The 13,165-nt window shown below is 47.4% G+C and overlaps 1 protein-coding gene and 1 long non-coding RNA gene across 20 annotated transcripts in view; both read left to right on the top strand.

The window, feature by feature from the left end:
• Nucleotides 1-13,165, top strand: part of LOC137418230 (E3 ubiquitin/ISG15 ligase TRIM25-like) — a 1,962,167-nt gene that overhangs the window by 691,078 nt on the left and 1,257,924 nt on the right. The gene's annotated exons all lie outside the window — the stretch shown is intronic.
• On the top strand, nucleotides 2,099-5,994 carry LOC144889695 (uncharacterized). Its single transcript, XR_013622008.1, has 3 exons — nucleotides 2,099-2,477; nucleotides 2,678-2,737; nucleotides 5,926-5,994. It is a non-coding gene; the product is annotated as an uncharacterized LOC144889695 (long non-coding RNA).

The raw sequence follows: 13,165 nt of genomic DNA, 5'->3' as shown, positions 1-13,165 counted from the left end.
AATTGTTGTAATAAAAGTTTTTTTGTGATAAAGAGATTAATGTTTTGTGTTCTTGTCCGTTTTGTCTGACAATGTCCACGACCCCGTGTGGTGTCCGCAGATGGACGGAGCCCGAGTCTGGACACAAACTCTGCACATCGAGAGATCAAGATCTCCGGGGATCTCAGGACGGCGACTCGAACCAGGACCGAGAATCAGTACCCGGAACATCCTGATCGATTTGATGTTTGTTCACAAGTTGTTTCCCGTGATTGTTTCTCCTCAGGTCGTCATTACTGGGAGGTCGATGTGAGGTCGAGTTGTTGGTGCGGAATCGGATTCTGTTTGAACTCCATGGGGAGAAAAGGGAGAAAGAGCGAGTTGGGAATGAATCCCGAGTCTTGGTGTTTATATAAATGTGATAACAAATACTCCGCACATCACAACAAACATCGTACCTTCCTGTCCATCCCGGGGGATCATGAACGGTTTGGGTTCTTCTTGGATTGCGAGGCGGGAGAGTTGACGTGTTTCGGGGATTCGCGGGTCCTGCACGTGTTCAGGGGGAACTTCACGGACCCCGTTAAACCCGCTATTGGGGTTTGGGGTGATGGTGGTTCCGTTTATTTTGTACATTTCGTGAAATAGTCAGGTTCACTACGTCAATAAATTATATTTCGTTCAAAATCATGGTAGATTAGCAAACCTATACATTTTTGGAAAGGTTATAGCATAAGGAAACTAAAAATCAATGTTTACATTTGGAGAGATACCTGTATGGCGGCCATTTTGGATTTTCAAAATGGCCACTGTAAAATACATATTTTGTTCTATTTCTGCCTCTAATTACCCTAAAAACTTTAAAAATATATACTAAACCTATATTTTCAGGGACAAGGAATCCAATGAAAGTATCAAATTAGTGCTATGGGGAATGGTAAGACACGAATCAAAGGTTTTGAATTGCAAAATACTGTCTTTATATTCGCGATAAGTTGCATAATCAAATACATGTTATCATTTTGTACAGGCAGTTAATAACATCAAAATGTGTCACAATAATTCATATCACCAAACATACACAGGCAGTCAGCAAAATCATATATACACATGCAGTCAGTATAACTTCACATCTACACAGGCAGTCGATGACAAAATATACACAGGCAGTCAATGGCATCAAACATACACGATTACAGAATATGCCATTTAGAGTTCGTCATCACTGTCCTGTGTGTCGTATCCGACAATATAGTCCGCATCGTTTTCACAGTCCGTTCCACACAAGCAAAGGTCGGTCAAATTGATTGGCAAATGGAATTGGTCGAATGGTCGAATGGTCGATCGAATCGATTGGTCGAATGGTCGAATTGGTCGAATGGAATTGGTCGATTGGTCGAATTGGTCAAATCGAATTGGTCGGAATTGGCAAATGTAAACATTGATTTTCAGATTTTCCATGTAATAACGTTTCCAAAAATGTATAGGTTTGCTAATCTACCACGATTTTGAACGAAAAAACATAGTGAACCTCACTAAATTGAATCAAAATCATGTGTTTCGTTCAAGCGATAATGACTGAAGTGTTTACAGACCCAATCCCTCACTCACTCACTCACTCACTCACTCCACTCCACTCCACTCACTTATGGACAATCCTCGATCGCATAAGCTCACCGTACTAAAGTCCAGGTGAGCTAAAAATTCTAAGTTGGTAAAGGGAATTTTTAAATCTATAATTTTATCACGGAGCAATCAATTGATTAATTTTACCAAGAACGAGCTCACATCAACATAAATCATTCACATGTTCCTAAAATCATTCACATGTACCTTGAATCATTCACATGTACCTTGAATCATTCACATGTACCTTGAAATATTCACATGTACCTGGAATCAATTACATGCACATTGAATAATTCACATGTTCCTTGAATAATTCACATGTACCTTGAATCATTCACATGTACCTTGAATCATTCACATGCACCTTGAATCATTCACATGTACCTTGAATCATTCACATGTACCTTGAATCAATCACATGTACCTTGAATCATTCACATGTACCTTGAATCATTCACATGTACCTTGAATCAATCACATGCATATTGAATAATTCACAAGTTCCTTGAATCATTCACATGTACCTTGAATCATTCACATGTACCTTGAATCATTCACATGCACCTTGAATCATTCACATGTACCTTGAATCATTCACATGTACCTTGAATCAATTACATGCATATTGAATAATTCGCAAGTTCCTTGAATCATTCACGTGTACCTTGAATCATTCACATGTACCTTGAATCAATCACATGTACCTTGAAGCAATTACATGCACATTGAATCATTCACATGCACATTCAATAAGTCACATGTTCCTGGAATAATGTGATGTTCAATTCCAGTGAAGAACGAAAGATTCTTTCTATCTTGCGGAGAAAACGAATTTGCGATCACTCGATTTTAATACATCAGAGAGAAATGTAAGAACAATGTTGTGAAATTTCCTTCATTCATCAATTAAAATTATGTTTTATTTAATACAAAATGGAGGTTCCATGTCTCTTCCCCCATGTTTGTTGTGTTTAGATTTTTGGTTAAAAGTTTTTAAAATGTTCATAAACATAAAAACAAGTGAATTTCACATCTGGTAATTTTTGTTAATCTTTAATCATTTCCACAGAAGGACCGGTGGAGCATCCGGAGAAGGTGGAGCTGGAGCAGAACAACTTGAGAAGACTTTGTAAGTGAAGGGAATTGGGGAGGGGGTTCTTCTTCTTCCTTCCATTTACAGATAATTTAAAATTCCATATTTTCTTCTTTTCATTCTTTCCTTTTCCTTCTGTTTTATTTCCCTATTTATATTTTCCTTCACTCTATTCCACTTATTTATTTTCCAACTCGATTTTCCCTCTTGTCAAGTGTCACAAGACCCAAAGTTTGTTTAATTGAACGATGTCCAACCAGGAGGAGGGGATAGTCCAAACTTGTGTTTGCTGATTAAAGGCCTTTCTTAATCCCCACCCTGTCCTCCCTCATCTCTCATCCCCCTCCCTCTCTCTTCCCCTCACTCTCTCTTCCCATCCCTCTCTCTTCCCATCCCTCTCTCTCCTCGCTTCTCTCTCTCCCCATCCCTCTCCCCGACTATCCCAGCCCCTCCCTCTCTCTCCACTCCTCTTTCTCCCGCACTACTCCATCCCTCTCTCTCTCCCCAACTACCCCAACCCCTCTCTCTCTCTCTTCGCCACTACCCCATCCCCTCTCTCTTCCCCACTACCCCATCCCCTCTCTCTCTTCCCCACTACCCCATCCTCCTCTCTGTCTCCCACTACCCCCATCCTCCTCTCTCTCTTCCCCACTACCCCCATCCCCCTCTCTCTCTCCCCCACTACCCCATCCTCCTCTCTCTCTTCCCCACTACCCCATCCTCCTCTCTCTCTTCCCCACTACCCCATCCCCCTCTCTCTCTCCCCCACTACCCCATCCTCCTCTCTCTCTTTCCCACTTCCCCATCCCCCCTCTCTCTTCCCCACTACCCCATTCTCCTCTCTGTCTCCCACTACCCCCATCCTCCTCTCTCTCTTCCCCACTACCCCATCCTCCTCTTTCTCTTTCCCACTTCCCCATCCCCCCTCTCTCTTCCCCACTACCCCATCCTCCTCTCTGTCTCCCACTACCCCATCCTCCTCTCTCTCTTCCCCACGACCCCACCCCCCCCTCTATCTTCCCCACTATCCCCACCCTCCTCTCTGTCTCCCACTACCCCCATCTCCTCTCTCTCTTCCCCACGACCCCATCCTCCTCTCTCTCTCTTCCCCACTACCCCATCCTCCTCTCTCTCTTCCCCACTACCCCATCCTCCTCTCTGTCTCCCACTACCCCATCGTCCTCTCTGTCTCCCACTACCCCATCCCCTCTCTCTCTTCCCCACTACCCCATCCCCCCTCTCTCTTCCCCACTACCCCATCCTCCTCTCTGTCTCCCACTACCCCATCCTCCTCGCTGTCTCCCACTACCCCCATCCCCCTCTCTCTCTTCCCCAATACCCCATCCCCCTCTCTCTCTTCCCCACTACCCCATCGCCGTCTCTCTCTTCCCCACTACCCCATCCCCCCCTCTCTCTCTCTTCCCCACTACCCCATTCCCCTCTTTCTTTCGTCCTCCCCTCTCACCAACGATGTAATCAGAAGAAGATCTTTCTTGACAAATCCTGGTTCGTTCTGAAACATAATCCGGTATAAATTGCTCGTTCGTCCCAGATAAAATTTACAACCCTGAAGGAATTTGTAAGATATTTCCCAATCTCTCACAGAAACATCTTACATCAACAAACATTGTGGAATCATTTCTCTATAATAATAAAAAGGTGTGTGTGTGTGTGTGTGTGTGTGTGTGTGTGTGTGTGTGTGTGTGTGTGTGTGTGTGTGTGTGTGTGTGTGTCCGTCCGTCCATCCGTCCGCCCGTCCGTCTCCTCGTTAACTCAGAAACCATGAAACGCAGTACCCCCAAACTTTGCATACATACTTCTCCACCCCCAAGGGATTACATGAATGAAAACGGTGTGTTTGTGTGTGTGTGTTTAAGATAATTTACACTCACAGGCTTATCTTTGGTCAGCCTGCGTTCAGGTCGCTTTGCTTGGGGTCTTAATTCCCTCATTTTGTCCACTCAACTCGAGTGTGCCCTGCGTCAGAACAGGTCGGTTTGTGTACAATAAAGCTTGTTCGAGTGCTTGAGCTGCTTGGTGAGCGCTCTCCAAGCAGCTTGGTAATGGATGGAACACCCCTGCTCCCTCCTCAGATTGAGTCTATTTTATTTAGTTCCTTCATTTACCGAGTAAAAATATGGGCAACACACCTGGCGCTCACCTGGTTGAATAAACAGAAACTGCACTGACTAAATGTATTTTAAACCAATTTCAATGGTTGCGAGAAGACAGGACAGCAGGGAGAATCAAACGAACATAATCATGTCTTTAAACAAACAAAAACATACCTATTTTGGGGTCCACTCCCACCCACCTAGTTTACCCTCTTTTCTAATTCCTTGAACAAACATTTGTACATCACGGGTGGTGAAGGTTGTGGGGGAGTTTCATCGAAATAATGTGCGTAGTTTCAGGGAAAAAGCAAATACCTATTTTGGGGTCAAACGTGGATCCACTTTGACCCCCTAAGGCCCCGACTTTTTTATTGCCCTAAACAAACTTTAGACAGAACACAACAAATACAATTTGTGCCAAATTTGGTCAAAATCTCATCAGCGGTTTCGCAGAATAAGTTGCAAGTGTTTACAGACGGACGACGCGTCATCGCATAAGCTCACCTGAACTTTGTTCCAGGTGAGATAAAAATTACGTATATCAACGAACGAAGCAGCCCCTCTCCCCCCCCCCCCCCGCATCCCTCTCCCCCCACCCCCCGGTGCCTCGCCTTTGTTGTTCTATTTTATTTTCCCCCTTTTTGTCCGATCTGCTTTCATTATACGACGCGTCACTTCCACATAAACAGATACATTGATACATATAAACACCGTTGTCTGTCCGCCATTGTTCCTTATCCACGGCGACTTCTTATAAGTTACAAACTCCAGACTCAGGGTGCAAACACACATTTATGAAGGGGAGAGGGTAACATCGGCAATGTGCCCACAGTATCACGTGGGGGCATGGGGGGACGGGGGGAGACGGTAACATCGGTAATGTGCCCACAGCATCACGTGGGGGGACGGGGGGAGACGGTAACATCGGTAATGTGCCCACAGCATCACGTGGGGGCATGGGGGGACGGGGGGAGAAGGTAACATCGGCAATGTGCATAAATGAATAAAAACAATTGTTGTAATAAAAGTTTTTTTGTGATAAAAAGATTAATGTGTTTGTTTTTGTCCGTTTGTCTAACAATGTCCGCGACTCCGTGTTCGTGTCCGCAGATGGATGGAGCCCGAGTCTGGACCCAAACTCTGCACATCGACAGATCAAGATCTCCGGGGTCTCAGGACGGCGACTCGAACCGGGACCGAGAATCAGTACCCAGAACATCCTGATCGGTTTGATGTTTATATACAAGTTGTTTCCTGTGATTGTTTCTCCTCAGGTCGCCATTACTGGGAGGTCGATGTGAGGTCGAGTCGTTTGTGCAGAATCGGGATCTGTTTAAACTCCATGGGGAGAAAAGGGGCAGAGAGCAGGTTGGGAGAGAATCCCGAGTCTTGGTGTTTAGAGAAATGTGATGACGAATTCTCCGCATATCACAACGTTCAACGTACCTTCCTGTCCGTCCCGGGGGATCATGAACGGTTTGGGTTCTTCTTGGATTGCGAGGCGGGAGAGTTGACGTGTTTCGGGGACTCGCGGGTCCTGCACGTGTTCAGGGGGAACTTCATGGACCCCGTTAAACCCGCTATTGCGGTTTGGGGTGATGGTGGTTCCGTTCATTTTGTACATTTAGTGAAATAAACTTTCATCACGAACTGATCCGGGTATTTTGGGTTCAAATCAATCAAATCATTTACCTGTTCATGACGATGTCATCACTGATTAATGTTTATATTATAATAAAGTTTATATAATTTAATAAGTTCGTTGTTTATCTTATTTAATGTGAAATGAACTTTAACCTGAACTCTTCATTCTCTTCACGATACAATACAGATTCTTCTTCTTCAAAGGTGTGATTGAACGGGATGTTTGAGTGAAAAAAATCCCTCCAGGTAGATGAAACACTTTGTGTTTACCTGGAATGGGGCACGAGCGGTAAAGGTGGGTTTTCACGGGACACGCGAACGGTTCGCGAAGGAGGCGAATGTCGAAAAAATGGCAAAGTCCAACATTCGTATTTTAGGCTCCAAAAGTTCGCCAAACATGCGCGGGGGTTCGGAAGCGTCGTCAGTTGTTCGCAGGAGTCGTTTTTTGTTCGGCGGGAATTTCAAAAAAGTTTGAAATTCCCGGCGAACAATTGACGACGCTTCCGAACCCCCGCGCATGTTTGGCGAACTTTTGGAGCCTAAAATACGAATGTTGGACTTTGCCATTTTTTCGACATTCGCATCCTTCGCGAACCGTTCGCGTGTCCCGTGAAAACCCACCTTTATAGTGAAGGTGAGAGTGTGTTTGGATCGGATCACAGGTAGAATGTGGATCCCTGGATGGAATTAACAGAACGTTCATCAGGTATCCCTAATCACACTGTTGGAAACATGACCAGGTGACATTTCCGATGTTACTTTCTCTTTTGTGCCGATGAAGGGTTCACAACCGAAACGTCAGGTTCTCATTGTTTCCCTCGGAGGTTTTAATCTTAATCTTCGTGGAAATCTCTTCCATCCAATCAAAACACAGAGATAAAATCATTTAATAACCAGTGTAGTGACGTCACGAAGTTAATTTAGCGTCATCAAGTGAATGCAAATTCCAGAGAAGGTGTCACATCATGTACTGTGATAAACATTTCATATTCACCTGGCGGGAGGTAAACCGTGATCATACAGGTGCTGCCCTCAGGGCGACATTGCACTCCGGGTGGGGCAGGTTGGGGTTCACCCTCGAATTTCCCCCAATTGGGGGAAACTCGATCCGACAATTTTTGGTCGTGGGGACTTCGATCTCGCTATCCACGGATATTTAAACAAAGAACAGGTAAACACCTTCATGTTAAACATTCACCAATTCACTTCTCTTTTTTATTTTACACGTCGATGCCATTGAATGTTGATATTACAACCTGCATGACGAATCTTCCCAGGTGTTACGTTTGTATCGTGAGTGAAAAACCTGCGATAAAACATGTACGAAACATGCTTTGTGACGTCACAATAGGGAACAATGCAGAGTGGAATTGAAAACAAGGGTGTTTCACAGGTAGAATGATCCATCAATGCGCGGTATGGGGCTCATCATCGTGTTTCACAGGTAGGACGATCCATCAATGCGCGGTATGGGGCTCATCCCGGTGTTTCACAGGTAGGATGATCCATCAATGGGCGGTAGGGGGCTCATCCCGGTGTTTCACAGGGAGGATGATCCATCAATGGGCGGTATGGGGTTCATCATTGTGTTTCACAGGTAGGATGATCCATCAATGCACGGTATGGGGCTCATCCCGGTGTTTCACAGGTAGGATGACCCATCAATGTGCGGTAGGGGGCTCATCCAGGTGTTTCACAGGTCGGATGATCCATCAATGCACGGTATGGGGCTCATCATGGTGTTTCACAGGTAGGATGATCCATCAATGCGCGGTATGGGGCTCATCACGGTGTTTCACAGGTAGGATGATCCATCAATGCGCGGTATGGGGCTCATCATTGTGTTTCACAGGTAGGATGATCCATCAATGCGCGGTATGGGGCTCATCCCGGTGTTTCACAGGTAGGATGATCCATCAATGTACGGTAGGGGGCTCATCCAGGTGTTTCACAGGTAGGATGATCCATCAATGCACGGTATGGGGCTCATCATGGTGTTTCACAGGTAGGATGATCCATCAATGCACGGTATGGGGCTCATCATGGTGTTTCACAGGTAGGATGATCAATCAATGCGCGGTAGGGGGCTCATCATGGTGTTTCACAGGTAGGATGATCCATCAATGCGAGTACCGTCCCTCGGATGAACATCAAACGGGAATCCCGTCTACCGATATTAGTTGTTGAACGTTAAAGATCCCACGGTATCCTTCGTGAAGAGCAGGTGAGCTATCGCCGGCATCCTGAACAAATTACAGAACAAATCCACTGTAACCTGCACAGGTCATTGGTCCTCAACTTCACAGGTCACTGCACTCAGTCAATGACGCGACCCCAACACCTTGTGCCGCATTCAAAAGAAGAAGAAGAAGGATCCATGATTAAACACCATACCTGGTTCTGTTCTGAAGCCTCGTCAGTCCAAACACCATTGAACTTACCGCGAGTTTCACTCACAGTGAAATGTACCTTTTGGAATTCTGTACCTGTATCTCGTGATAGATACTTCTTCGTCACCATCAGGTATTGTGGGATACCTGTCACGTGTTTACTGTGTCCAGTACATATCAGGTATGGCAGCATGTTTATACCTCAAGGTGCTGTTCCCACCTGCCAGCTCTTTCACTTTCCACACACCTTTTTAGTACAAGGACCATGTTGATGTACACAAGACACATTGGTCGCTCTTGGTTCTTGTACAAGTTTCCGGCTGGACAAGGAACGACTTTGCTGTCGATCTCTCCAGGTTAGACCACTCACCTTAGTCTGGAAGTGCTGAATTCCTGCCCATGGAGCTCTTCCAGGTGTTTTGGTTCATGGTCCTGATGTATCAGCTTTCACCTCATCATCGTTACCTGAATGTTGGTAGATGTTGTGGGTAGTGCCACGCGTTGTTGTACCTTCCAGTGTGTTCATGGAAGTCCAGGTTATCAATGGAACTTTGAGTAAATTTTCCACCTTTATGGTTTGTGGGAATCAAGAGCTCACCTTGTTCCTGGTCCTCCTCACTAGTCCGTGACATGGAAGAGATATATCTCTGGCTCGTTGATACCTGATGATATTGATAAAACGGGTCAATATTGTACACCGCACCTTTCCTATGCCCTCTCCAGGCATTGCAAATCGTCATTGCCGGGCACCGAAGGGGGCTCGGCAGTGACGCACGCTGAAAGAGAGTACTCAGTTTTCACTCTGGTTGTTTCCTTGTTTCCTTGTTTGTTTGCTTGTTTGTTTGTCCAGACGATATCTCAGCCATCCTTTGAGCTAGGAAGCTGAAATTTCGGCACAATAGTGAGCAAGTCCTTTGTCAAAAACTTTATTTTTTGTTTTTTGATTAATCAATTAATTAAGGAGTTATTTAATTATTAGCGATTAATTAAGTACTTATTTAATTAATCAAATTTCCTTTCTCTTCTGACCATTAACTCAGGCACCTTTTGAGTTAGGAAGCTGATATTTGGACATGCCAATGACCAGGTGATTTGGCTGCAAAGGCTATTTTTGATTTATTAATTAATCAATTAATCAATTAATCGATTAATTATTTAATTATTTGATTAATTACAATTTTTTTTATTTAAAGTTACAGATTCTGATGAAATGGTGGTGGTTTATGTGTTCTCTGACCGAATTGATTAATAATTTAATTTTTTTATGATTATTATTTATTTATTTTCATTATTAATCATTTATTTATCTTCTTTCTCATTTGGCCAATATCTCAGGCACCTTTTGAGCTCAGAAGCTAATATTTGGACATGAGTGACCAAGGGATGTGGCTATCAAGGATATTTTTGGTTTATTGATTTATCAAGTAATCAATGAATCGATTAATTATTTAATTATTCGATTAATTACTAAATAAATAAAAAATTCCCACTTAGATTCTGATGAAATGGTGGTGGTTTATGTGTTCTGTGACCGAATTGATTGATAATTTAATTTTTTAATGATTATTATTTACTTATTTTCATTAATAATCATTTATTTATATTCTTTCTCATTTGGCCAATATCTCAGGCACCTTTTGAGCTGGGAAGCTAATATTTGGACATGACAGTGACCAAGTGATGTGGCTATCAAGGATATTTTTGATTTATTGATTAATCATTTAATCGATTCATTATTTATTGATTAATCGATGAATTACTTATTGATTAATCAATTAATTATTTAATTTTTTATTAATGACTTATTTGATTAAATTTCTATAAGATACATCTTCCGATGAAGCACTAGTGGTTAGCCATTAGCCAATTGATTAAGAAAATATTTTGTGATAATCTTTTATTGATTTTAATTATACAATTAATCAATCAATTAGTGTACACCTCTCCCTCCCAATGCAGCCTCTATGAGCTGCACTGCGGTATTGCTGGGCGCCGCAGGCGCCCCGGCAATGCCGCGCTGTAGGATATTTCATTATTTGGCATGGGGGCGTTGTACTGAAGGAGCTATGCTCCAACGCGAGTCGGAAGGATTGACGCGACCAAAGACAGAAATTCGTCCGAGTTGCTTTATTGCACGTATCAAACTCGGGTACTCTGAAAAGCCCATTTATCGGGCAGCAATATATATACACATTATGCCGGAGCGTTTGCCCGGGAAAAGCGAGACCGGGCATGCCCGGGCGTCAAGGGCGAGTCCTGGAAAGGCGAGTCTGGACCTGCCCGGGCATCCTGGGCGAGCCCTGGAAAGGCGAGGCTGGGCGTGCCCGGGCATCCTGGGCGAGTCCTGGAAAGGCGAGAGCAGGCATGCCCGGGCGTCCTGGGCGAGCCCTGGAAAGGCGAGAGCGGGCATGCCCGGGTGTCCTGGGCGAGCCCTGGAAAGAAGAGTCTGGGCATGCCCGGGAACGATGAGACCGGGCGTGCCCGGGAGGCTCGGGCGAGCCCGGGAACAGCGAGTCCGGGCATGCCCGGGAGAGGCGCGTCTGGGCCTGTCCGGGCGGCCTGGACGAGCCCGGCATGGTGATTGCTCCCTGGCCACATCCTTGGTAGGTGCAAGGCGATTGAGTACACCCAGCGGTAACCGCTACACACACCCCTCCAGAATCGACTTGCACCGGAAGGGTCAATTTAAGGGGGGTCCTGATGACGCGGCCGAAGCGACCCCTGGAGGGTCGTGGGGGTGGGGGGGTCCGATGCGGTGGTGGGTGGTCGAGCGGGGGGAACTGTGGATGGGGGGCAGCCTCGCCGCGGAGGAAGGGCCAACCGTGGTGGTTGGTCGACGTCCACATGCGCCGGCTTGAGGCGGTCCACTGAAATCCGGTCCGACCGGCCGCCGAAGTCGATGACGAATGACTTGTCGTCCCGTCGCAGGACCCAGAAGGGCCCGTCGTACGGCGGCCGGAGTGGCCCCCGGTGTGCGTCATGATGCACAAAGACGTACTCTGCTGTGCGAAGTGCTGGGGGGACGTAGGACTGGGGGCCACCGTGGCGGGACGTTGGCACGGGGGCAAATCGTCGGGCGGCCTCCTGGAGGTCCGAGCGCTGGCGAGCTGCGGACCAGGGACTGGTAGCATCGGGCACGAACTCGCCCGGAACACGGAGCGGCTGGCCGTAGACGAGCTCGGCGGTGGATGCCTGGAGGTCCTCCTTGGGGGCCGTGCGGAGGCCCAAAAGGACCCACGGCAGCCAGTCGGCCCAACCGTCGTTCTGAAGGCCGGCCATGAGCGCGGCCTTCATGGAGCGGTGAAAACGCTCGCACAACCCATTGGCTTGGGGGTGGTAGGCTGTGGCACGGTGGAGCTGGACTCCCAGGTTGCGGGCGACCACGCCCCACAGCTCGGAGGTGAACTGCGGACCGTGGTCCGAAGAGATGTCTGCCGGTGCGCCGAAATGGGCGACCCAGGTGGCGATGAAAGCCTGCGCCACGTCGGCGGTGGTGGTGGAAATGAGGGGAACGGCCTCCGGCCACCTGGTGGTCCTGTCCACCATGGTGAGCAGGTGGGTGAAACCCCGCGAAGGGGGAAGGGGGCCAACGAGGTCCACGTTGATGTGGTCGAAACGCCGTTTGGGCACGGTGAAAGGTGCCAGCGGGGCCTGGGTGTGGCAGTGGACCTTGGCCCGCTGGCAGGCAGTGCAGGTGTTGGCCCAGTCGCGGACGTCCCGAAGAAGGCAGTGCCAGACGAAACGCGCCGACACCAGCTTCTGAGAAGCTTTCCGGCCCGGGTGAGAAAGGCCGTGGATGGAGGCGAAGATGCGGTGCTGCCAGATAACGGGCACGATGGGGCGAGGCTGGCTTTGGGAGACGTCGCAGAGCAGGACAGTGTCCGCGAAGGGGATGTCGGCCAGGCGGAGGCCCGTGTCCGCCGCCCGGAGGGCCTGCACCACGGTGTCGGTGGTTTGGTCGGCCGCCTTGAGCGCGAAGTCCACGCCGAGGTGGACCGCGTTCGTGCTGGCCCGAGAAAGACAGTCGGCCACGGCGTTGTCTTTGCCGGCGACGTGCCGGATGTCCGTGGTAAATTCCGACACGGCGGAGAGGTGGCGCTGCTGGCGGGCCGACCATGGCTCCGTGACTTTGGCCATTGCATAAACCAATGGCTTGTGGTCGACGAAAGCCGTGAACGGGCGGCCCTCGAGGAGGTGGCGGAAATGGCGAACGGCCAGGAATAGACCGAGGAGCTCGCGGTCAAACGTGCTGTATTTTAACTCGTTCGGCCAGAGTTGCCGGCTGAAAAAAGCGAGTGGCTACCAAACCCCGTTCA

This window comes from Myxine glutinosa, chromosome 1 (genome assembly GCF_964187855.1).
Source record: "Myxine glutinosa chromosome 1, kmMyxGlut1.1, whole genome shotgun sequence".
In the NCBI taxonomy this organism is placed as follows: Eukaryota; Metazoa; Chordata; class Myxini; order Myxiniformes; family Myxinidae; genus Myxine; species Myxine glutinosa.
The sequence above is the reverse complement of the archived record's forward strand: the minus strand, read 5'-3'. Positions and strand labels throughout refer to the sequence as shown.